The 23,653-nt window shown below is 38.9% G+C and overlaps 1 protein-coding gene across 7 annotated transcripts in view; it reads left to right on the plus strand.

The window, feature by feature from the left end:
• Window positions 1-708: 708 nt before the first annotated feature.
• MEGF11 (multiple EGF like domains 11) overlaps window positions 709-23,653 on the plus strand; it is a 433,182-nt gene continuing 410,237 nt past the window's right edge. For 4 of the 7 annotated variants that reach the window (XM_074294763.1, XM_074294764.1, XM_074294766.1 and 1 more), the window contains exon 1: window positions 709-850. The gene's annotated coding sequence lies outside the window, so the exon portion shown is untranslated. The remainder of the gene's footprint in view (window positions 851-23,653) is intronic. The other 3 variants (XM_074294767.1, XM_074294768.1, XM_074294770.1) reach the window with 1 other exon arrangement.

Genomic DNA, 23,653 nt, shown 5'->3' on the forward strand with positions numbered 1-23,653 from the left:
GAGGGAGGAGGCAGAGAGACATTGACAACATTGGTGCAGAGGCAAAAGAAAGAAGGCTTAAGTTGACGCTTGGGGTGGGGGAAGGGGAAGGGAATAACAGAAAAAGAGAGTTATAGATGAGGAAAAACAAGGCTTCTCTGTCCCCTATCCCATTCTTGGACCTTCTAGCCTTGACACCAGTCTTTCTAGTGTGTTAATGACGTCCTGCCCCCTTTCCCCTTCTATTTTCTGGTCCCTCTTTCTGGTCCTCTGCTCCTGATCTAGATTAGAGTCCCTCGCGTACTCTTCAGTTTGCCGAGGCTCAGGTGCGGGTTTAAGCGGGGCTCCCCGAGGTTCTCCCTCCTCCCCTTCCCACGTGCGGTCCGCCCCGCCCCTCGGCCGGACTAGCCAGCAGCTTTGAGGAGAAGCTGCTTGGACAACCGCAACTCCAAACCCTTGGAGGCGGGGAGAGAGTGGAAGGGAGGAAGAGAGATGGAGAAAAAGGGAGAGACCGAGGGAGAGGAGCAGCAATGAGAGACTGGGAGCGAGAAGAATAGAGAAGGAAGGTCAGAGAGAATCGACCAGGGAGAGGGAAAGAGGAAGAAAGCAAGAAAAAGAGAGCGAGGAAGGGGAGAGGGAGAGGGAGGGAGGCAGCAGGGAGGGACAGAGGGACGAGCGAAGGGGTGGGGGCTTATTCGGCAGCAGCGGCAACAGCTGCAGCTGCCGCCGCTCCTCCAGCCTCCAGCTCGCCGGGCTCGTTGCAGAGTCTGTGGTCTCCTCTCCCGGGAACCCGGCTTCGGAGCTCCGCATCTCGCGGCCGCTGCGCCTTGACTCGGAGGAAGAGCCGGTCAGCTTAGAGCCGCCAGGGCAGGTAAGCCGGGGGAGAGGCGGCTCAGGAATAAAGGCTCCTCGGGGCTTGGTCCCAGACTAACTTTGCCCTCACTCCTGTCCCTCCTCGTGCCCTTGCCATCTCTTTCAGGTTCATTCCACGATCCAGGATGCGGCACTCGAGTTTTGCGGGGAGGGCTGGGGGTTTTGACCAGAAGCCTGGGCGTCCGGCTGGGGTCCCGGGGCGATGAATTGAGCCAACGGGGCAGGGCGCACGGCTGTGGAGAACCGGCCAGAGAACCCGCCCGGATTCGGGGCGTCCCCGCAGCCGCGTGCGGGTAATTGAGGCTGCTCTCCACGTGGGGGAAAGGAACAGAGGGAGAGAACCCTGGCAGCACGGCGGCCCCGTGGTCCCGGTGGGCGGCACGGCGACTGGGGTGCCTCCGAGGCTGGGCGCACAGCTGACGCGAGTCGGCTCGGCAGCCACCCTTCTAGGATGCCTGAAAAACGGCACCTTACCCATTTCTGCGCCCGTGGGTCTTTTGCGTGGCTTCATTTCTGCAAGCGGGACGAGGAAAATACTCCCCCTCCCGTCCCACCTCGTCTCTCCACTGCCGGCTTTCATGCTCTCCTGCCTTGACCCACACCCGGATTCCTAAACCCTTTCGGAATGGGGACCCGGGGGGAATGGGTTTGCTCGGAGCCACAGCTCGGGCAGAGAACTGAGACCTCAACATCATCCGTCCTTAGCGAAAATTGACTTTCCACGACTAGATTGACAGTAGGCTGTATCTATATACCTGGAGAGCGGATCCTGAGTTCCGAACTTTCCCCCTTAATAGGGATGTTACTTGGAGAGGGAGATAGATAAAATAATGACCTCTCTAAGTACTTCAAAATGAAGCTGGCTTTCCAAATGCGGGTTATTTATTTATTTATTTTGCAATAATAACCGAGAGGTGAGTTACTGGGTGATTTATATACATATTAATATATATGCACTATGTATATATTAACACATATATATGTTTTTTTTTTCTTTTTTCTTTTTGATCACTCGTGAAGGCGTCCTACTAAGGCACAGACAAGTTGCGATCTTTTGCCGGGGGAAGAAAGCTTCCCCCAGGATAAGACCACGGATAGTTGAAGTATTGAAGTAATAACGATTTTGAACGCAGAATGTTTCTAATGGGGACAAACGCGTGTCTGTGTTTGAAGCTCAGACATCTCTGTGTCTTTGAGAGCAAAGAGCTGGCAAGCAGCTCTGGGCTCTTCCGCAGCCCCGGGCTGCCCTGGTTGCTTCCCTTAAACAGGGCATCTCAATTCCGTGGCTCAGGGTCCGGAACTATTTCTCGTAACCCCCTAGAAACCTCTTGAGGTTCAGATGCGTCCTCCCCTTCATGCTTCCTTTTCAAAAGACTAGATTCACAAAGTGGAAGCACCGGTATCGCCAGAAGGATGAAAAGAGAGACTAGTCATCCCTTAGGTTGAGTGAGCTGGGCTTGTTTTGAATCTTGGTGAATTTGGGGGGGACACCCAAGAGGAGAAAGGCAGTGACCGAGACTCGGAGGCTATTCTCCCCGAGAAAGAATCTGCGACCTGGGGAAGGAGAAGTGGAGGTTACTGTAGGGGTTGAAGGGTGGGCAGAAAGGTGGGCCGAAAGTCTGTTTGCTGCCCGAGTTGGACTGATTTGTAAAAAAGGTACAAAAGCTATTTCCTTCGAGGAATAGATGAATCCCGGGGAGGGAAACGTCTAACTTCATTCTAGAAGAGTTTGAACTCCAGCTTTCTTTGTTCTGGAGGGAGGTCTAAGTGAAGAGGAGGCAGGTAGGTTTCCACTCAGGTCTTCACATTCTAAACAAATTCAGGGCAGTGGGGATGATAGCAGCTGAGAGCTATGCGGAGAGGTCACGCGGTCATAATCCCCAAGAATCCCCAGGAGAGGGTCCCCTGAGCGACTGGAGCTTGTCACACATGTCAACCAAGAAGTATTCTGCAGAATGCAGTCTGGATATACCCAACATTATGTATAAAAGTAACATGGTATCTCTTAAGTGAATATAAATTTTTAATGGAAATGGAGTTATGTTAGTTAACTTTTGACTCCAGTGAGGATCTTTGGAAGACCAAGTGTGATACCAGCACTGCACTAGATTGGATGAAGATGCGTTAGGTTCAAGCTGTGCTTTTTATTTGACAAATGCTGCATTGGGATATAGACTTGGAATGAAAAGCCGTAGGTTTGAATCCTGGTTCTGCCACTTACTATCTGCGTGGGCTTGGCCAAATCAGAGCCTCTATGAGCCTCCTTTCACTCATCAATAGTGAGAATCACGGGGCAGCTAGGTGGCAGAGTGGATACTGCACTGAGCCTGCAATAAGGAATATTCATCTTCCTGAGTTCAAATCTGACCTTAGGCAGTAGCTGTGTGGTACTGAGCAAGTCACTTAATCCTGTTTGTCTCACGTTTCTCATCAGATGAACTGGAGAAGGAAATGGCAAACCATTACAGTATTTTGCAAAAAAACCCAAAAAACCAAACAAACAAAATCCCCAAATGGGGTCATGGAAAGTTGCACATGAATGAAAAGATTGAACTACAATAGCTGGGAATCATAAGTGATACTGCCCTCACTGGCTTGTTTGTGGTGAAGAGATTTGTGAATTCTAACATATTATAGAAATGTTAACTATTTTGGGGATTCATTCTGGACCTAAATAAATATTGATTTGGCTCCTTTAAAAAACCAGTGATAAGCTAGCATAATAGAGCTGTCTCTTAACCTTTGCCCTTTAGGAGTTTTCAGCTCTAAATTTCATGAATTGGTAGCAAAGATAAGGACTGCTTTATATTGTAGTTAAGTGTCACCTTTAAGTGGTATAGGACTTCAGAAGAGGGAAAAATGTCTTTTGTATTGAGAGATCAATGAAGGTTTGCTGGAAGAGATGGAATTGAGCTAAACTTTGAAGGAGGAAGAAGAGTTCAATGTGCAGAGATTTGAGAGCTTTCCAGGTAGTTTGAATCACATGAGCAAAGATCCAGGTGGGAAAGCTCAAAATGTTATCTTAAGGGACATAGAGTAAACCATAATCTGAGGATTGTATGGAAAGAGAAAGGCATTTGGTTAGAAGCTAGAGCTACTTAATATAGGGCTTGATCTGGGACTAATTCCTCAAATTTACCATCAGACAGCCCCTGGCTAGATTCTGAGGCAGGGTGAGCAAATAGTATACACACTGGATTTTATTGATTAGATGCTATTGATTCAATGTGGACTATTTTTTGCTTTGCAACCTTTTGACCACTTCTTTGTTCTTCCTCAACAGCAAACATTTATGGAATACCTACTATGTACCTGCTGTGACACAGACACACACAAAGTGACCTGGATCATACATCTAGGGCAGAAAGCAATGGAAGAGGCTACCTGGTTCAATCTCGTCATGTTATACATGATGACATTTAAGCAGAAGACAGTTAAAGGGACTTAAGGTCACATAGTAAGAATCAGAGGTAGGATTTGGAGCTAAGTCACCTGACTCCAGAGTCAACATGCATTTTCCAAGGTTCTAAGCCATCTGTCTTGAGTATAATTGTTGCTGACATTTCTTAGTTCTTTAAGTCTTACAAAGTACTTTAAATATCTTATTATCTTGTTTGATCTGCACAGCATCTTTCTGAGATAGGTGCTCCTGGTATTATTATCTTCATTTTAGAGAAGAAATAGGAGCTCAGAGAGGTTAAATAATTTACCCACAGTCACAAAGTTGATCAGTTCGAGAGGAAGAATTCCAATCCAAGTCCAATGCTTTTGTCGCTAAACAAAGATGCCACTGATAATTCCAACTTCTTTAAGCCTAGCTTTGATTAAAAGCTTGATGGTTAAAAATGTTGGCTGAGATGAAGTTTGGGGAATATCTGTAGGTTTAAATGATCCAGGCTTCTTTGTTGCTATGGTTAAGGAAGAGAAAGTTGTATTTATGACCCTCCACCAGGGATTGTTTGGCAAACAGTACCTCTGGCAGAGTAGAAAGGGAGCTGTGGTAACAGTAATAATGGCTTAATATTATATGCCTAAAGAAAGGTGCTAGATAGTACCCAGCTCTTGCAGCTGCAATTTTGAAGTTCATAGTCTCATTATTATTTAGACCACACCTTCATTGGTATAAGAAACTTGCAATGATGAAACACCCTTCCTCAAGGCAGATCCTTACTTTCTCTGAATCTTAGAAAGCTCCTTGGGTCTACACTCAGTTAAATGAATTGCCTGGGGTCATCCATCCAGCTGGTGTCAAGAAGTAAGCCTTAAAAGCAAAGCTTTCCTATTTCCCAATCAATATATCTCTCTGTTCACTTCCAGAACTACCTCTTAATGGATTTTTAAGGTGGGTAAACTGAGTTCAAGATCACAAGAATAAAAGAAAATTGAATAACAAATCGAATACCATTGTTCCCATTGTTCTGATTCAAATTAATCCAACCATTTCTCTTTCCTATCTGATAGATGAAAGGCTTGAAGGAACAGAGAAGGTGACTGTATTTCTTGAGAGCACAAAGCTTTTCTTAGTAGAACAATTATAATTTAGAGATGAGTCTCTCAGCCCCCCTCACTCCAGGAGGCCATAGAATTAAAGGAATATTTTATCTTCATCAACAGAGGAAGAATATGCATTGCAATATAATTAGGGAATAAATAGGCGCGATTTGTTGGATGTAAGTTTCATGCCCTATGGCTCAGTGGGGGTTTATTATAGCAATATTATAATTGAAAAGGTGTCATCTACTCTGAAGGTGATTCATGAAACTTTCATGGGCTGGGTGGTCATTGTCCAAAAGGCATGTCTTTTTCATTAGAGGAAGAAACAGAGCCAGAGAAATAGCTGCTTCTGCTCATGGGGTAGTCTGTGCTTTATTTGATGGTAACTATGTGACAGCTCTCCTTAGAGAAGCAAAGAAAAATTATGCAGAAATGAATGCATTGTAATTGGATCAAGTCCATGCTATTCATTTAAAGGTTGTTTTGTTAATGATTTCAATTTTGGAGGTTTTAATGATTTAAATTTATTTTGAAATGCCATCTCACCTATAATAGGAGGAAAAAACTAGTCTGTACCTTAGTTGACTTAGTTTAGTAAAATGTAACAACACAGTTTATCCCCGAAGTGTTAATTAGACCCCAAAGGAAGAAAACCATAAAAGAGTTGTTTTCCTAAATGTTGGCATTTTTCATTTGGATTCTATTTATCGATTATTTTACAGTTGAGAAGAAGCAAAAACAAAAATCCATGTTTTTATAGCAAATAAAGCCTGCTGCAGTAATTATGCACATTCAACATAGATCTGTTGCTGGAGTAGGAAGTTGAGTTTACTTTGACCTTAAAATATTTAAGTGAAACATAGTTTATGACTTAAGGAAGACGAGACTTTCATCTCATGGTCAGCTTGAGATCTAGAGGAGAGGGGCAGATAGGTGGTGAAGTGGATAGAGCACCAGCCTTGAATTCAGGAGGACCCGAGTTCAAATCTGCCCTCAGACACTTAACACTTCCTAGCTGTGTGACCCTGGGCAAGTCACTTAACCCCAGTCTCAGGGGGGAAAAAAAAAGAAAAAAAAAAGATCTAGAGGAGAAACAAAAGGATGGGAAATAATCACTCAATAAGCATTTATTGAATGCTTATTATATGCATTGTGCTAGCCAGTGAGGATCCAAAGACAAAAATAAAAATCCATGCCCTTGAGGAGGAGCTTATACTTTATGCCAACACAGATGTCAGAACAGACAAAGTCAAGTAGAGGATCAAGTAACAAATATTTAAGTTCTTACTCTGGACCTAGTGTCAGAAAGCAGGTAACAGGACGTATTGGAAAATAATTTGGATTTGAAGACAAAGGACCTAAATCTGAAGCATATTTATTAGCGTGTGACCTTAGGTGAATCACTTTATTTCTCTAGGCTTCAGTTCCCTCATCAGTGAAGAGATTAGACTAAATGAAATCTAACAGGTTTTACAGCTCCAGAACCTGTGGCTTACAGTGTGAGGTTCAGAACTCTTGAGGACTGGGATTGAATCTTTGATTTCTGTGTTCTCTCTCTAGCATGATAGTTGAATGTGGAATAAAGGCTTCATAGATTTCTTTTGTTGGTTAGTTAATATGAGTATTAGAAAACATAGTTTCTACCCTCAAGGTGTTTATCATTTTGTTAGGAAAATGTGACCAAGACCTATGAAGCAATTATAGAATAACTTTAGAATGTGGTTAACTGCTAAAGTGTGAAGTACAGTAAGCAGTAAGTGAGGTAGGCTTTTAGATAAAAGGGATCAGGGAAGGCTTAGACTTAGACCTAGAAGGGACTTTAGAGGGCAACCTGTTTTTTTTTTTTTTTTTTTTTTTTTTTTTTTTTTATACAGGTGAGGAAAGGAGGGATTGCTGACCTGCTTGCTCAAGGTCAACAAGGCAGTAAAGGGCCAACATTAGAATTCAAATTCTTTAAATTTGGGATTTGAAATTTGTTTCAATGATTGATTTCTCTTGGTTCTGGTCAGTGAAGAGAACCAGCTCTCAGTGTGGTCATGTGAAAAGAGCCCTCACTTTGGAATTCTATGACCTGTATTCAAATCTTGCTTTATGTGACATTGGACATGCCATTTAACTTCTCTAGGGCTCAGTATTCTCATTTATAAGACAGGAGGTCTGTATGAACTTTTTGGGTCCTTTCTTATTAAATCCTTCAAAGATTTGCTTAAGGCGATGGAGGTTCTAATGTGTTAGAGGTGTCAGTGCCCTGCTGAAGTGATCATTCCCTTTCATCTCATAGCCAACTTTCCTCTTCCTCTTATACAGTTTTAATGGTAGTTTTTACATGACTTTGTACAAAATTTATCAGTGGTAACACACTGTAGACCTTCTTAATGTCACTGTCTTACTATCTACTTTGAGTTGTTTTCATGTTTTAATTTTTCCCTCCAAATAAATTTTCTATAGATAATGAAACATACCTCTTCTTCCCCCCAATTTAAAAAATTTTCCATTTAAAGTTTTGAGTTCTTATGCCAAAGGGCTATCAATATGTGTGTGCCCTTTGGTCCAGCAGTGTCTCTATTGGGTTTGTATCCCAAAGAGATCATTTAAAAAAAAAGGACCCACACGTGCAAAAATGTTTGTAGCAGCCTTTTTTGTAGTGGCAAGGAACTGGAAATTGAATAGGTGCCCACCAGTTGGGGAATGGCTGAATAAGTTATGATATATGAATGTAATGGAATATTATTGTTATCTATAAGAAATGATCAATAGGCTGATTTTAGCCTGGAAAGACTAACATGAACTGATGATAAGTGAAGTGAGTAGAATTGGGAGAACATGGACAAGGCAATAACAAATAAAGTAATGATCACTGTGATAGACATAGTTTTTTTCAACAATGAGATGATTCAAAACAATTACAAAAGACTTGTGATGGAAAGAGCCATCTGTATCCAGAGAGAGAACTGTGGAGACTGAATGTGGATCAAACATAATATTTTCACTTTTATTATTGTTGTTTGTTTGCTTGTTTTTTTCCTTTTCACTTTTTGATCTGATTTTTCTTGTGCAGCATGACAAATATGGAAATATGTTTAGAAGAATTGCACCTATTTAGCCTATATTAGATTGCCTGCTATCTTGGGGAGAGAGGGAGGCAAAGGGAAGAGGAAGAAAAAATTTGAACACAAATCCTTATAAAAATGCGTGTTGAAAATTATCTTGCATGTATTTAGAAAAATAAAAAAGCTATAAAAAATTTAAAAAAGTAAAATTTTGAGTCCCAAATTTCATTCCTCTCTTCCTCCCTCCCTTAGATTGTTAGCAATCATATATAGACATATATATCTTATATGTCTATATTATATAATATATATATTATATATATATTATAATACATATAATATATTATATATATAATATGTTACATATATATTATAAGGTATAATCATATATACACAGTGCAATTATGTAAAACATTTCCATATTAGTCATTTTATATAAGAAGACTTGAATAAAAAGAATTAAAGAAAGAAAGTGAAAAATAGAATGTTTTAGTCTGTGTTCAATCAATATCATTTCTTTCTTTGGATGTGGATAATATGCTTCATCATTAGTCCTTTGAGATTGTCTTGCAACACTGAATTGTTGATACCTCTTTATTCTTAACAGAGAGGTAGGTACTATAAGGGCAGGATGTTGAATTCATTGTTCTATACATTTGTTTTTATTGAACTCTTTATTACAAAGGAGAGTTCAATTACTATCTGTGCTGTGTATGTGTCAGGGGCAGAAATGACTGTGAAATAAAAAGAAAAACTCAATAAAATTTATTCTAAAAATAAAATCAATATTCTTTTGAGGTCATTTTTTTCTTTAAACATCACTGTCACTTTCTGATGATTCCTTCCCTCTACCTTGCCTCAATATAAACCTTTTTGTGACAAACAAACACATAAATAAAATACTAGTTAAAACAGACCAACACATTGGATATCCCTGACAATGTATATTATATTTTTGTACATGTAGTCTACCTTCCTACTGAGAGGAAAAAGACACCTTTCATTATCAGTCCTCTTCAGCCAAGATTAGTCACTGTATTGATTAGAATTCAATGGTGTTTTCCTTTCAATTATTGTAGTTATTGTGCCAATTGTTCTGCCTCTGCTTATTTTACTTTGCATCAGTTCATACAAATCTTTCCAAATTTCTCTGAATTCTTTGTCATTTCTCATAGCATAATAATAATTACATTTGCATATCACAGTTTATCAATGTTTAAGTCTTGTCATGTCATTGTATTCTATGAATTGAAGCCATATCATATTCTTAGGGTGATTTTTTTTGGGGAGGGAAAAGGGAGGGGTCCAGATCTGCTTTTACACTGAGATAGTAATGATATTATAGTAGCAGACAACTTGAAATCACTGCAAGTGCTATGAGATTTCCTAAATCCAATCCTACCTGATTCTTCTGCTGAATTTTGGGTCTGATTCATTAAGTACATAATTTGATAGATTACCCTGTCATAGTTTGGCCATTATGCATTTTTCATCCTCTGTGATTTTCCACAGTGTTTGGTTAGATCAGTTTCTTCTACATTATTGTTGGTTTCCCTGAGAATACTTTGTGTTCTGGGACTCCTGTTGGTAGGAGGGTTTCTTAATGATGGTGAGGTTCTCCGAATGTTTTTTTGTTTTTTTTTTTTTTTGCAGATAATTGTCCTAATTGTAAAAAGTCTTAGAATTTTACCAAATTAATCTCTGTCAAATACTAATTTTGTTACTTTTTGACTATTGACTCTGGCTCATGTTATTTATAGAACAGGTTTCAAACTACATAGTTTAACATTCACAAACCTTTCATCTAGATTCCTACTCAAGCAGTTTAAACTCTATCCTGTCAGATTACTAGTATTCTGGGCATCCTCTGCTCTGGAAATACTAATGTATTTATGTAGATTTTCTGTTCCTGTCCTTAAAACTTTTTAAAATTTTCCCTCAATCTTAAATATCAATTTAAAAAAATAGTTACTTTTTCAATTAGTGAGCATTTATTTTTTCTCTTTATGCCACTGGAAAAAAAGAAAAAAATTCTTGTTACAAATATAGGTCAAGTAAAATAAATCCCTATATTGAATATGTCTAAAACATGTGTCTTGTTTTGCAAATTTAGTCCATCACCTCTAACAGGAGGAATGTAGCTTTCTAAAATATTGGTCCTCTCTTCTGGATCTGTTCACTTTATTCTGCATCAGTTCATGTAAATCTTCCCAGGTTTTTCTGGGAATGTTCATTACACCATTCATATATTATACTTTGTTTAATCATTTCTCAGTTAATGGACACCTATTTAATTTTCAGTTCTTTGTGGGGCTATCATTTTAAAGAGAGAAACTTCTCCTGAGTTAAAATAAATCTGTGGCTTTACCAGAATGTTTATTAAAATTAACTTTTTCAATGTATAAAAATCTATTTTTCTCCCTCCCACTCACTCCCCTATCTACCTCCCCAAGAGAAAAAAAAAAAAAAAAAGAAAAATTCCTGTAACAAATATGCATGGTCAAATAGAGCAAGTTCCTCCATTGTTCATATCTCAGTCTGCATCTTGACAGTAATAATTGGGAATTATGGTTGGTTACTGATGATCAAGTATTTGAGTTGCTTATCTTTACAGTATCATTATTTGTATACATTATTCTCCTGGCTCTGCTTACTTCACTCTATATCAGTTCATGCAAATCTTCCCAGGTTCCTCTGAAACTGTCCCCTTTATCATTATAGCACAGTAGCATTCCATCATACTTTGCTCAGCCATTCTCCAGTTGATGGAACTCTCTTATTTTCTAGTTCTTAACCTCATGAAGGAGTTTCTATGAATATTTTTGAACATATGGATCTTTTTCTCCTTTGATTTTTTTGGAGGTATAAACCTAGTAGTGATATTACTGGGAAAGGGATATAAATTATAAATTTCAATAATTTGGGGGGCATAGTTCCAATTGTTTTCCAGATTGGCTAGACCCCAGCTTTTTAAACCCCACATGGTATCTTGGAATTGAATATGGGGGTTACAAAATGATGATTTATTATCAGTATATGTTTAATTTGCACCTTTATTTTATATACCTGAGATCACATAAAAATTTCTCAGGCGAAAAGTTGTTGCAAGTGGAAAAAATTTAAGAAACACTGGGCTAGATCAGTTCACAGTTTTGTTAGAGTGCATTAATGTACCTATTTTTCCCATAGGCTCTCCAGCATGTCATTTTCCTTTTTTATCAATTTTACTAATCTGATGGGTGTAGGATGTTACTTGAGAGTTGCTTTAATTTGTAGTTCTATGATTTTTAGTGTTTTGACTTTTTTTTTTTTTTTTTTTAATACAGCTATTGATAACTTAGGTCTTACCTTTGAAAACTGCCTGGCCAGGATTTTCTAAACTCCTTTCCCTGTTTTTCAAGAATTATTTGTGATTTGATCCTTATTCTACTATCCAACTTTATCACCTACTATCAGCTTCCTTTTCTGTAATATTCATTCAACAAGCCTTCATTATCTACAGATTATTATCTACTTGATTATCTACTTGATCAGTCCAATAAACTGAGTTAAATATTGTAGTGGAATACAGAGATAAATAAGAACCTTTCTTGCCCTCACAGAGTTCAGTAAAGTGCTAATTAACTACATATTTCCCTCTCCTACATTCTCCCCTCTCTCCTTCTCTTTTTCCCTTTCTTCTTCTCTTCTCTCGCCTCTCCCCTTGTTTCTCTCCACCAATGCAGTCTGGCTTCTAATCTAGTTTGCCAGTGTGCAGTATTGAACCATTAAGAGTTTAAATTGAAAAAAAAAAAAAAAAAAAAAGAGGTTAGTTTACCAACTCTTTAACCATTACACCATACTGCCCATTCTCCTTATTGGGTCATAAGTATTACATTTCTCTTCTACCCTGTAATGAATGCTCTTTACCTGATGACCCTTTTCCCCTTTTCTCTTTCACCTTTCTAGATCTCCCCATTGTTAAAGTTCCATCTCAAACCTCACTGATTTCATGAAGCTTTCTCTGATTACATTACTCTTTCCTTTTTTTTTTTTTTTTTTTGAACTTATGGCCCTGTCTGTACCACAGCATTTATAATGATATATTATCATTATTAGTGATGTATAACATATGTAATATTTCATTATAATGATATAGTGATATATTATCTTGTGCTGTTTTCTTTTGTTTAATGCACATTAATCTTATCTTCCTAGTGGAATTATAAACTCTTTTAGGTCAGATACTGTCATATTCTTTTGTATCGTGCTGAAGGTTTGTACAAGTCTGAGAACATAGTAGGTTCTCCTTAAATATTTGTTGATTTGATAGCCATGCTAAGAAGTGCGATGGGATAAGGTTTTAAAGACAGGATCTATGCTTAATACATCTTCAGAAAAACATATCTTCTTCCTCTCTTCCATTGAGTTCTTTGAAAGAGGAATAATTTTGTCACCAGAAACTATTTGGACATGAAATCCTTTTGCTTCAGGTATGTTAAGAACAAAGAGAGAATGAGAATGCAAATGTCTGTATCTTGAAATCCTCCTGTTTTACAGTTATTTGGATAAATAAATGTCTTATTCTCCAAATAAGGTTGTAAATAACTTAAAGGGTAGGGACTTGTCTTACTTCATCTTTATGTGCTCAGTGCCTTGAACTTAATAAATACTTACTAAATATTTGTTGAATTCAACTGGACTCATGATGGCTTCAGGTTCTAGCTTCTTAAACTGTGGGTTGTGACCCCATATGGGGATTATATAACTGAATGTAGGGGGGTCATGAAATAATGATTTATTATTAGTAAATGTTTGGCTTATGTACCTATTTTATATACGTATATGTACCTGGTGTCAAGAAAAATTTCTCAAGTGAAAAGAGGTCATGAGTGAAAAAAAGGTGATTATGGGGTGACTACAGCCATTACCATAGAATCATAGCTAGAGGAGACTACTGAGGTTTTCCAGTTCAAACCCTTTAATGTCCCTTTCATTTTTATATATGAATAAACAGGGATTTATAGAAATTAAGTGACTTGAGCTGAGTCATTCAGACAATGAGTAGCTGAGCCTGAATTTGAAATTGAGAGAAATCTCTTTTTAAAGGAACCTTCTATTTTTGAAACTGATTTCTGTATACAGGGTGAGAAAAACTATATCTAGCAGTTCTTGCTAGTTATAGTGACACCTACTTACATCAGAGAGGGAAAAAAATCTTTTTTAAAAATTATTATTATAACTTTTTATTGACAGAACATATGCATGGGTAATTTTTTACAACATTATCCTTTGCACTCACTTCTGTTCCAACTTTTCCCTTCCCTCCCTCCACCCCCTCTCCTAGATGGCAGCCAGGGAAAAATTTTTGAAAAAAACCTTAGTTACCATGCTCTCTTCTAATGCCTTTCCTGTATCTGATTGGTGTTTCCTAACCCAAGGTTAAAAAACTGCGCAAACAAATACAACCCCTACTCTGAATCAACTAAACTTTCTGTCTTTCAGAAGAAGAGCATGATCTACTTAAGAAAATAAAGTCATGACAGAGCCTATGAATATCAATAGGGAAAGTCCTAAAATATATCCCCAACCAACAGTTTGGCATTTTGTCACTCCTACAGCCTTTTAGTTAACTATGCTCTCATTATATTTTAAGTTTTTAATCTTCTCAGAATGCCTTTGTTTGAATCTCTCAGAGTTACCAGGTAGATAAATAAGTGCTTGTTGGGGCATCCTCTTTCCCTTGTAATTTTCTCTTTCTAATCTCCACCTCAAGGTTATTTTATCTCTGATATTGACTTTTGAGGGAAAGAAGGAAGGGAAGGTGCAACTCAACCAACTTTGTTTTCCTTCTTTGTTGTTGTGGATTGTCCGTTTCTTTATGGTCTATTTGAAGTTTCCTTGGCAAAGATAACGGAGTGGTTTGCCATTTCCTTCTCAAGCTCATTTTACAGATGAAGAAACTGCAGCAAACAGGGTTAAGTGACTTGTTCAGAGTCACACAGCTAGTGTCTGAGGCCAGAATTGAACTCATGAAGAAGAGTCTTCCTGATTCCAGATTCAGGGTTCTATCCTCTGAATTATCTAGCTGTCCTTCCCTCCTTTATCCCTAGCCTAAGTGCTATTCCCAAGAATAATCCCAGGTGAATATAGCCTTAGAGACTAAAACATGTTTGACTATTTCCTAGAGCCTTTCTTTAGACCTTTATGGAAAAGAAAGAAAACGTTTTCTAATATTTACTCAGGAAGAAAATTTTGAGAAGTGGGAGGTTATGGTAGAGCATTTGGAATAAGAGAACTTGGGTTCAAATTCTCTCTGGTCTGCATTTTCTTCCTCTGTAAGAGGTGCTGCCCCAGATGATGCCAGTGGCCTCTTTTAGTGCTAAATCTTTAATAATCTGAGTTTTTAAAAAAGTTTTTATTTTTACATCTTGAAGGGGAAGATGGGTAGATTACGAAGGTTGATGGGATGGGACATAGATGATTCACTGAGCCTGATTCACTCTGCCCTACAGAAGAAAGACTGATTGATTTGGAGACAGGGAACCTACGTTGAAATTCTAGCTTTGCTACTTATATCTGTTAAGTCAGGTACGTTTCTGGGCCTCAGAGCTTCAGATCTGTAAAATAAAGATGTGTGTGTGTGAGGAGTAGGAGGAAGTACTTCTAGCTCTAAATCTAATCTAGGTTTTGTAAATAGTCCATTCCCAATTTTTCACATTAACAGGATGACATAAAATTCAGAAATACTTTCCATTTGGCTTGTCATTACAATGAGATGTGTGATTTTTTTTTTTTCTTCATCTGATTTTCTAATTATATTTCACATGGGCTAATATTGATATAATTCCACATCATTTTATCTGGCATTTGTTAAGTTCAGAATAAAAAGAAGTTTTGTAAAATTAGTAATTTGTAGAATCTTTTAGGAAACTGAAGTGCAGAGAGAAAACTTCCCAGTTCAATTGCTTCCTTGAGGACACACTGGTGACTGGGGGAAGTTAGTCTTGGATTTAAAATTTCCTATAGATATTCTACAAAGTGAGTCAATAGGAATCCACAGAATTTTGTCTTTTTCCATGGTCTTACTTTTATCATGGTTGGGCCCAATCACATTGTGTTGCCTTGGAGAAATTTGAAATGGATACTGTTGTAACTGCATGTTCCTGTTATTGGCTAGAATGATCATGATCATCAATTTAGAACTGGAAGGGTCCTAAGAGATCATCTGTTCTTTTAGTTACTTTGTGTATCTTCATGTATATGTTGTATCCTTCCCAGGAGAATGCAAGCTCTTGGGAGTGGAGGCTAGCTATTTATTTTTAATCTTTATATCATCAAAGCCTAATGTAGTAGCTTTCCTACAGTAGGGATTTAGAAAATGTTAGTTGTTTTAGCTTGAATCTTCTCCAACTTTTTCCTTTTATTGAGGAGAAAACTGAGGCCTTGATTTGGCTTGCCCAAAATAATATAGATTCAGCAAAGAGAAGAATTGAGATTTGAGTACACCAAATCTAGTGGGTTTTTTCTCCCCCCACTATCCATGTTGCCTCTTGTTTGAAAATCGTCGTTGGTGGATTTGACTAGCTGTATTTTGTATATGTCTGAGCCTGGGGTGACACTGTGATGAGGTTTAGGGGTTCCTGATGGTCAGGGAGTTAGATGATGAGGTTAGTGGCAGGTGTAGGGTTCAGGGAACCAAATGAAGAGGTTTGGCTCCCCTAAATTCCCTTAGGATTAGGCACATGGCAGGGAGTTGTGGGAACACCTTTTGGAGGCTCAAAGTCTTTTGTAAAGGGATTTATGAATCCGAAAAATTAGACTAGTAAAAAGGAGTTTATTATTGGCATTGGGAAGTCAGCCTTTGCTTGCATGAATAGAAAGACTGAATTCCTTAGTGATAAGGTCCCAGCTGAGAAGTAAAGTTTCTAGTAAAGAAATCTTGACAGAGAGGCATAGAGTCTTGTTAAGAAAATAGGTGAGCCAGATAAAGAGTAACGCTGAAAGAGAATATCATTTCAGCGGGCAGAGGTTGCTGCTATGTCAGGGATGGCGTATTAGGTCCTCTGCAAAGAAATGAATTTAAAATTGCCTTTTTTATAAGGAAATCTGAGGCTGAAGTTTCAATTGAATGAGATTCCCTCAATGCTGTTTCTGCCTCCAGGCCTAGATGAGACCACTTAAACTGGGAGTGGTTTTGAGCCAACAATAGGAGTCAGTAGAAATCTAGATCTCCAGCTAAATGAGATTACTTCAACTAGTTTCACCAAGATAAACCACTTTATCTTGGTTCTTTGGGGTGGGTCTCACAGAGGTAGGGTTCAAGGAGAATCTCTCCTTCAAGGAGCTTTAGATCGAGTTTTGGGGATTCTCTGGTCAACTGTGTAGTCAGCAACATTGTTGGGAAACTTCTCCAAGGTGATATAATAGTATTGGAAAGAACAATGAAAAATGATTGTATAGGTGAATATTTTGAAAAGTCTGCATTTGTTCTAGAAAATAATTTGGAGTTTTATCTTAAAAGATAAAAAATTGTGCATATACTTTCACCCAATGATTTAAATACTAGGTATATACCCCTCAAGAAGGTCAAAGACAGAGGGAAAGGTCCCATATAAACAAAAATATTTACAGCAGCATTTTTTTTTTTTTTTTTTTTTTGGTAATAGCTAAAGATTGGAAGGAAAGTAAGATACTCATTAATTGGGAAAGGGCTGAAAAAATTGTGATATGTAGATAAAGTGGAATTTTTACATCATAAGTTTTGTTCTATAAAAAAATGATAAATATAAAGAATTTAGAGAAACTTTAGAATTGTATGAATTGATGCAGAATGAAATCATTACAACCAGAAGAACAATTTAACACAATCATCACAATAATATAAAGGAAGATGACCTAGAAAGATATCAGTACTCTGATCACTGTAGGCTTCAGAGGACTGATGGATGAAGCATATTTCCAACTTTCTAACTCTTGGCAGAGAAGTGATAGACTCTATACATATGGAACAAAGTGTAATTTATCATACGTGACCAACATGTTGATTTATTCCATTGGATGTTACTTAATTGTTACAAAGGAGGGCTTTATTTAGAATAAAGGAGACAGTAGGAAATGATAATGATAAGAAAAAGAAAAGCAGATCAATAGAACATTTAAGGAAAAAAAAAAAAAAGCACTGGATTAGGAGACCTAGATTAATCTCTAAGATTCTTAGTAGCTCTAAAATTCTATGATGCCATGACCTCTACAACCTAGACCTTTTCTTAATTGCCCCTTTTACATCTTCTTCCCCTTTTTCTCCAGGGGCACACTCAGGCATATGAAAGAGTTCACCAGGCCATTGTCACATTTGCATATGAGTTTGCATATCACATGCATATCATTTGTATTGTCTATATAGATAGTGTTTTTTATTCTTCAGAAATTTTCAAGGTAAAATGTGGCTGCTTCTCTCAAGGTCATGGAACTCGATTGTCTATTTTTTTTCTCTCTTTTCCTGCTATGCTCCCTGTTCTTTCTGACCCAAACCACTTAAACAGAATTGTCAGAAACCTTTGCTTTTTTTATCCTGGCAAGTTATGACTTGGAGAAGTCTCTTCCAGCTGACAGTGGAAGCCTGGAGACTTTGATATCTCTCTGCCTGGCAGGTAGGAGAAGCCATGAGCCATGTGGTATCACTGAGTCTGGGCATTCTTTGTGTTAGATAAGCTTTATTTATTTCTAAGGATTTATTTATTTCCTAGGATTTGAGGTGAAAAATTAGAAGTAGGAGTAAACCCATTAAAGCTATCAACATGTGTACACCACCCAATATTGGGGAGTAGGGAGTAGATGGTGAAGGATATGGAAAGGGATGACCTAGATGAGACTTTTTGGAGGTACTAGTGGGTGGTGGACAACACTTGGGCATAACAATAGCCCATTTATAGCTGACTCTGGGCATGCAGTTCTAGTCCCGGCTAGAGAGATCCCTTATGGTGATTCCTGCTATGTTGGCTTTTTCATGCTGGGATTTCTTGGCAGAGATTCTGTCCTGCTTTTGCCCATTGTTTGCTCTTTTTGGACAATCTGATTCAATTCTCTGTTTCCCCTAGGGAGGCATCTGCAGGTTCCCTGAGAAAGACAACTTTCTTGAATCTGAGCTGTCTTGTGGAGTATTGGTTATAGTTTTGCTGCCTCTGGAAGAAATAGCAATCTATGTGCACAGGGAAATTACTCTAAAAGTTCCTATCTCCTCTTGAAATTCTGTCATTAGAATCATTCCTTTCATAAAAAATAGCTAGCATTTGGATAACATTTTAAATTTTGCAAAGCATATTAGAAATATCTAGCTTTATGTTGGGAAACAGATACTATTATGATCCTTATTTTACAGATGAGTAAACTGAGGCATTGGTAGCTAGGTGATTTTATAGGAATAAAGTGGATTTATATTTATAGGGATGCAATGAACATTGGGCCTAGAATCAGAAAGATTCTTCTTCCTCAGATACTTTCTGACTGGGTGACTCTGGGCAATTCACTTCATTCACCCTGTTTGCCTCCTATTACTCATCTGTAAAAAGAATTGAAGAAGGAAATGTCAGATCACGTCAGCATTTTTGCCAAAGAAACCTCTGAAATGGGAGTTTCAGCCACGCCCAACTACACAAGGCTGAAGCAGAAGTTACACAGGGTCACACAACTAGAGTCTGAGGCTAGATTTGAACTCGGCTACAGCACTTTGTCCATTGCACCAACTAGCTGCCACAACTTCCTTTGATTAAATACCACACTTTTCTTGTCTTTTTGAAAATAGTTATTCCTGAAAAGAGGAATATTATTTCTACCCTTTTGAATATGACTTAGCTATCAGATCATTTCTCAGATGAAGGGTTTAAAGCTGTAGATGACTTTGGGTTACTTTATTCCTATAAAATTTCATTCTTATAAGAAATAAAATTTTGTTGTGGAGGTGGCGTGAGATGAAAATGATGATTGCTGATTGTAATAATTTTCATTGTGCTTGAGTCAGTTATGCAGGCTCCCAATACTGGACTGGGTCTGCGATGAATGTCAAAGAGCCTCCCCCGAACTGGTGTGGGTTATAGCACCAATTATAAAACTATGGGAAAGAGGGAAAGCAGACACTTTCATTAGTCTATTTGACAGGATAAATAGGATGATTTTTTTTTTGCCTGTGACATAATTAAATCATAGTAGATACTATGACTGGGAGCTGAGAGAAATGATGTTGAGCCTTGTTTAAAATTAGAAAGTTGGGTGTTAGCCAGTAGCTTTAATGGTGTAAGTTGTGTGGTATAGTTTTGAGGGACTTCTGCCTTGCAAGTACTATAGGTTTCTTTCCCCAAAATGAAACAATTGAGAGTTCATCAACATGATCAAATATTTCAGCCCAGCTCCCTGAGTTCAGGGCCTAAATAGGGCCAAATTTCATATTGAAGGCAACCCTGTCAAATTCTTATCCCTTTGGTTTAGTTTGCCCTTATTCAGCATTTTGTCTGAGAATATAGCCCATGTATAGCCCTAATTTAGAGTCTGATCCTCATTTTTACTGGCTGAAGGAGGTATTTTCCCTAATCCTCTTCCAAGAGATCATCAGTGGGAGCATGTTCATGCCTACCAATGAACACAAAGTCGAAGTCTCATCTATAGTATGGGATACCACTCTATCTAGGCTCATCAAATTGGTTAAATAATTCTTTTAACTGTTCTTTACCCTGATGGAATAAGAATAATAACTTCTTTTGAGTGGGAAGTAAGGTAGAAACAGAGATATATGTTCTGGCTAGAAGAAGACCTTCTGGACTGGAATCATGGTAACAGGATAGAATATTCTAATGATTAGAAAATGATCAGTTACTCAGGCCTAGTTAATGTAGTTGACCAATGGAGGACTGAGAAGGTCATGACTTCCCAAGCTGGACCCAAGCTCCAATTAGGTATTGACTTGGAAGTCCCAAAGCCATCCCTCAATGTCAGTCAGAACCTTTCCAGACTTTGGTGTTATATCTTCTCTGGAGTAATAAGGACAGGAATGTCTAGGATAACGATGGCCACAAGGTGATGAAGAAGTAAGAGGTCTCTTGTATTCAGCTAAATTGAATGAGCATTTATTAAGCCACTAAAAGCCAGTACTCTGCTAGAAAACAGTTCCTGTTTTTAGGGAGCTAAACTCCCTAAAACTTTTACTGGGAGTAAAGAAAACATATTCATGTAAGGAAATGCAAAATCTGTACAAAACAAATGCAGAGTAGTTTGGGGGACCACTAGCATCTGGAGGGGTCAGGAAAGGCCTCAAGCTTGAACCTTGACAAGAGTAAAGATATGTAAAAATGGGTGTGATGCCCGAGCTCTCTCTCATTAGGTAAGCCCCTGATGATCTGTTATAAACTGCCTTGTAAGAGAAAGAGCTCTTTGGCCCTAGAGATCAGCTGGCCACTTGTTGGGATGTTGTCATAGAGAGTCATGCATTGGGTAGGAGTGTGCATTAGATACCTTCTAATTCTCCTAACTCTGGGATACCATATTAGGAAAGTATGGAATCATAAGGTCATAGTGTTAGAGCTAGAAAGGATCATAGAAGCCACTGAATCCAGCCCCCTCATTTTACAGATGAGGAAATTGGGTCCCAGAAAGATTATGTTCAAGATCACAGGACAATAAGGAGTAGATTTGGGATTGAACTGAGGTGCTCTGGTTCCAGGTCCAGGAAGACTTTTTTTCTATATTGTATTGTTTCCCTAACATGTCAAGCTGTGACTGGGGTGACTGGGAGGGAGGTGCAGAGTATGTTTAGATTGCAGTAGGTTGTCATCCTGAAGGTCCAGTGCTGGGTCTGGACTCAGGAAAACCTGAATTCAAATCCAACCTCAAACAGGTTGTGTGATTATGGCAAGTCCCTTAATCCTGTTTGCCTCAGATTCCTCATCTGTAAAATGAGTTGGAGAAGGAAATAGCAAACCCCTTCAGTAAATTTGCCCCAAATTGAGTCAGGAAGAACAGGACACAGCTGAAAAATGACTTAACAGCATCTTCTCACAGGTGGTCTTGGCTTGACTTCTTTGTTAAGGTGGGAGAACAGAAGTGGGAGGGGAGAATAAGGAGGAACATCAGAGACCCTTTAACTGATAGGGTAGTATCTTCTGAGAGTCAAATAATTTTTTGCATTGTAGATTTCTCTGGGTGATGTAAACCTGGATCAGTGTTCCTTTAGGAATAAGGGGTAGGTGTCAGAGTTTGGAGAAGATGGTGATGGTGTCAGGCACCTTCTTCCATGCTAATACAGTTGGGAGGGCAGGACACAGCATGGTACAGTGAAGCAAGCCCTGGACTTAGATTGAGAGATTCAGCTTTGTGTGTGTGTGTGTGTGTATGTAGGGGGAGAGAGAGAAAGAGACCAACCAACCCCTAATGAGGTCAAATTACTTATCTATGGCCATGTAGATAAGTTTCAGAAATGTAGTTGGACTAGATCACCTCTGAGGTCTTCTCTAGCTTATAATTTCAGATCTGCTGATCCTCCCTCACCAGCACTTTCCCACTGAGAAGACCCTACCTCCTCTTCCCAGGAGACAGTATGCGTGTGCCTATAGGGAAAGGGGGAGGGGGAAGAGGGGAGGGAAGTTCTGAATAATAATCCAATAAACCAATTTTTTTTTTTTTTTTTTTTTTTAAAGCTAGGTGGGTATAAATTACCACAGGAAGCTTTTTGGGTTGGTGTCTTCTGGGCCATTAGAAGAATCATTAATTATGTATTAAGTGTTTGAAAGGAAAGACATCAGTAGCCTATAGGATGAATTTGCATAGTAATAGAGGATTGATTAGATGCAGTATCTATAGTGAGGGCTACTGGGAATAAGTTCCCAGGGCTTTACAGCAGTGGTAAATTACATCTACAAAATCTTGCCGGATAGTAAATAATGACCATCCGAATTGCTGAAGGAGTTCTCCCGGTCTGGGCATGAATTATGGTGTCATCCTGCTGCCACTGCAGCTGAGGAAGGGAAGGAAGTGCCATCACTCTGGGCGGGGCATGGGAGGGGAAAGGGGGAAGATTGGTCATTTTTCCAAGAGGTGTCTCTGGTCAAGAAGTGTTTGTTCAAGGACACCAGCTCTGAGCCCAGTTGCTGGATCTGTCTCTGTTTTAATATGTTCCAGAGAAGGGTTTGAAGCTACTTCCAAAATGTGAATTTTGCTAAAGGCTTTTCCTTAGCTTCCTCTAGGGAGATAGAAGCTCAAACAAAAAGCAAATACAAGTTACTTTTCAAACTGCAAACTATGTGTCTCCATGTAACGAGAAAGATGAGGGAAGGAAGAGAGCTGGTTTTCTCTTTGCAGATCTTCAAGCTCTGTGTGTGTGTGTGTGATATTACTTACCATTGTCATTATGATTATTCTTTCTCCTGAAAGCCCTTGAAGTCCAAAGCAATAATATTTTTAAAGAAAAGGCAGAGATAAATACCTGAGCACACGATAGATAAGAATAGGAGTAAAGCGCATCCTATTTTCCCTCCTTATGTTATTTTGTGTACAAACCGGGTAGGACAGGATTACAATTAAGAAAACAAACAAGCAGAGAAATAGGTATCAAACAAACCTGTTAGGCACCTCTTGCTGCCAAAGCAGTCTAACATCCCTGAATTTATGAGGGAGTTTATGGAGCTTGGGTTGGTCGTGATAATGAGAGCTGGTTAGTCAAAGGACTCGGGTTCAAATCCTGTCTCTCTCTGTTCCATTCCTAGGTGATCTTGGGTCAGTTATTTTCTTCTCTCAGTTTCTTCATCTATAAAATGAAATAGGGACAGACTGATGACCATTAAAGATTGCTTCTAGCTCTAGAGCTATGGTGTTTGCCTCAGGTTGCATTCTGGGATCCTCTCCTGGCTTATTCTGTTTTTGTTTTTGAGGCAATTGGGGTTAAGAGACTTGCCCAGGATCACACAGCTAGGAAGTGTTAAGTGAGGGTGACTTTGAACTCAGATCCTCCTGAATTCAGGGCTGGTGCTCTATCCATTACACTAACTAGCTGTCCTTTTGATGAGGGGAGCTCTGAAACACTCTCTGTCTCTCTGTCTCTCTGTCTCTCTCTCTCTCTCTCTCTGTCTGTCTCTCTGTCTCTGTCTCTGTCTCTCTCTGTGTCTCTGTCTCTGTCTCTCTCTCTCTCTCTCTGTCTCTGTCTCTCCCTGTCTCTCTGTCCCCCTTCATCCCTGCTTCTTTCCCTCCCTCCTTCCCTCCCTCTCTTCCTCTGTGTCTCTCCCTCCTCCCTTCTT

The sequence above is a fragment of the Sminthopsis crassicaudata genome, chromosome 2 (genome assembly GCF_048593235.1).
Source record: "Sminthopsis crassicaudata isolate SCR6 chromosome 2, ASM4859323v1, whole genome shotgun sequence".
In the NCBI taxonomy this organism is placed as follows: Eukaryota; Metazoa; Chordata; class Mammalia; order Dasyuromorphia; family Dasyuridae; genus Sminthopsis; species Sminthopsis crassicaudata.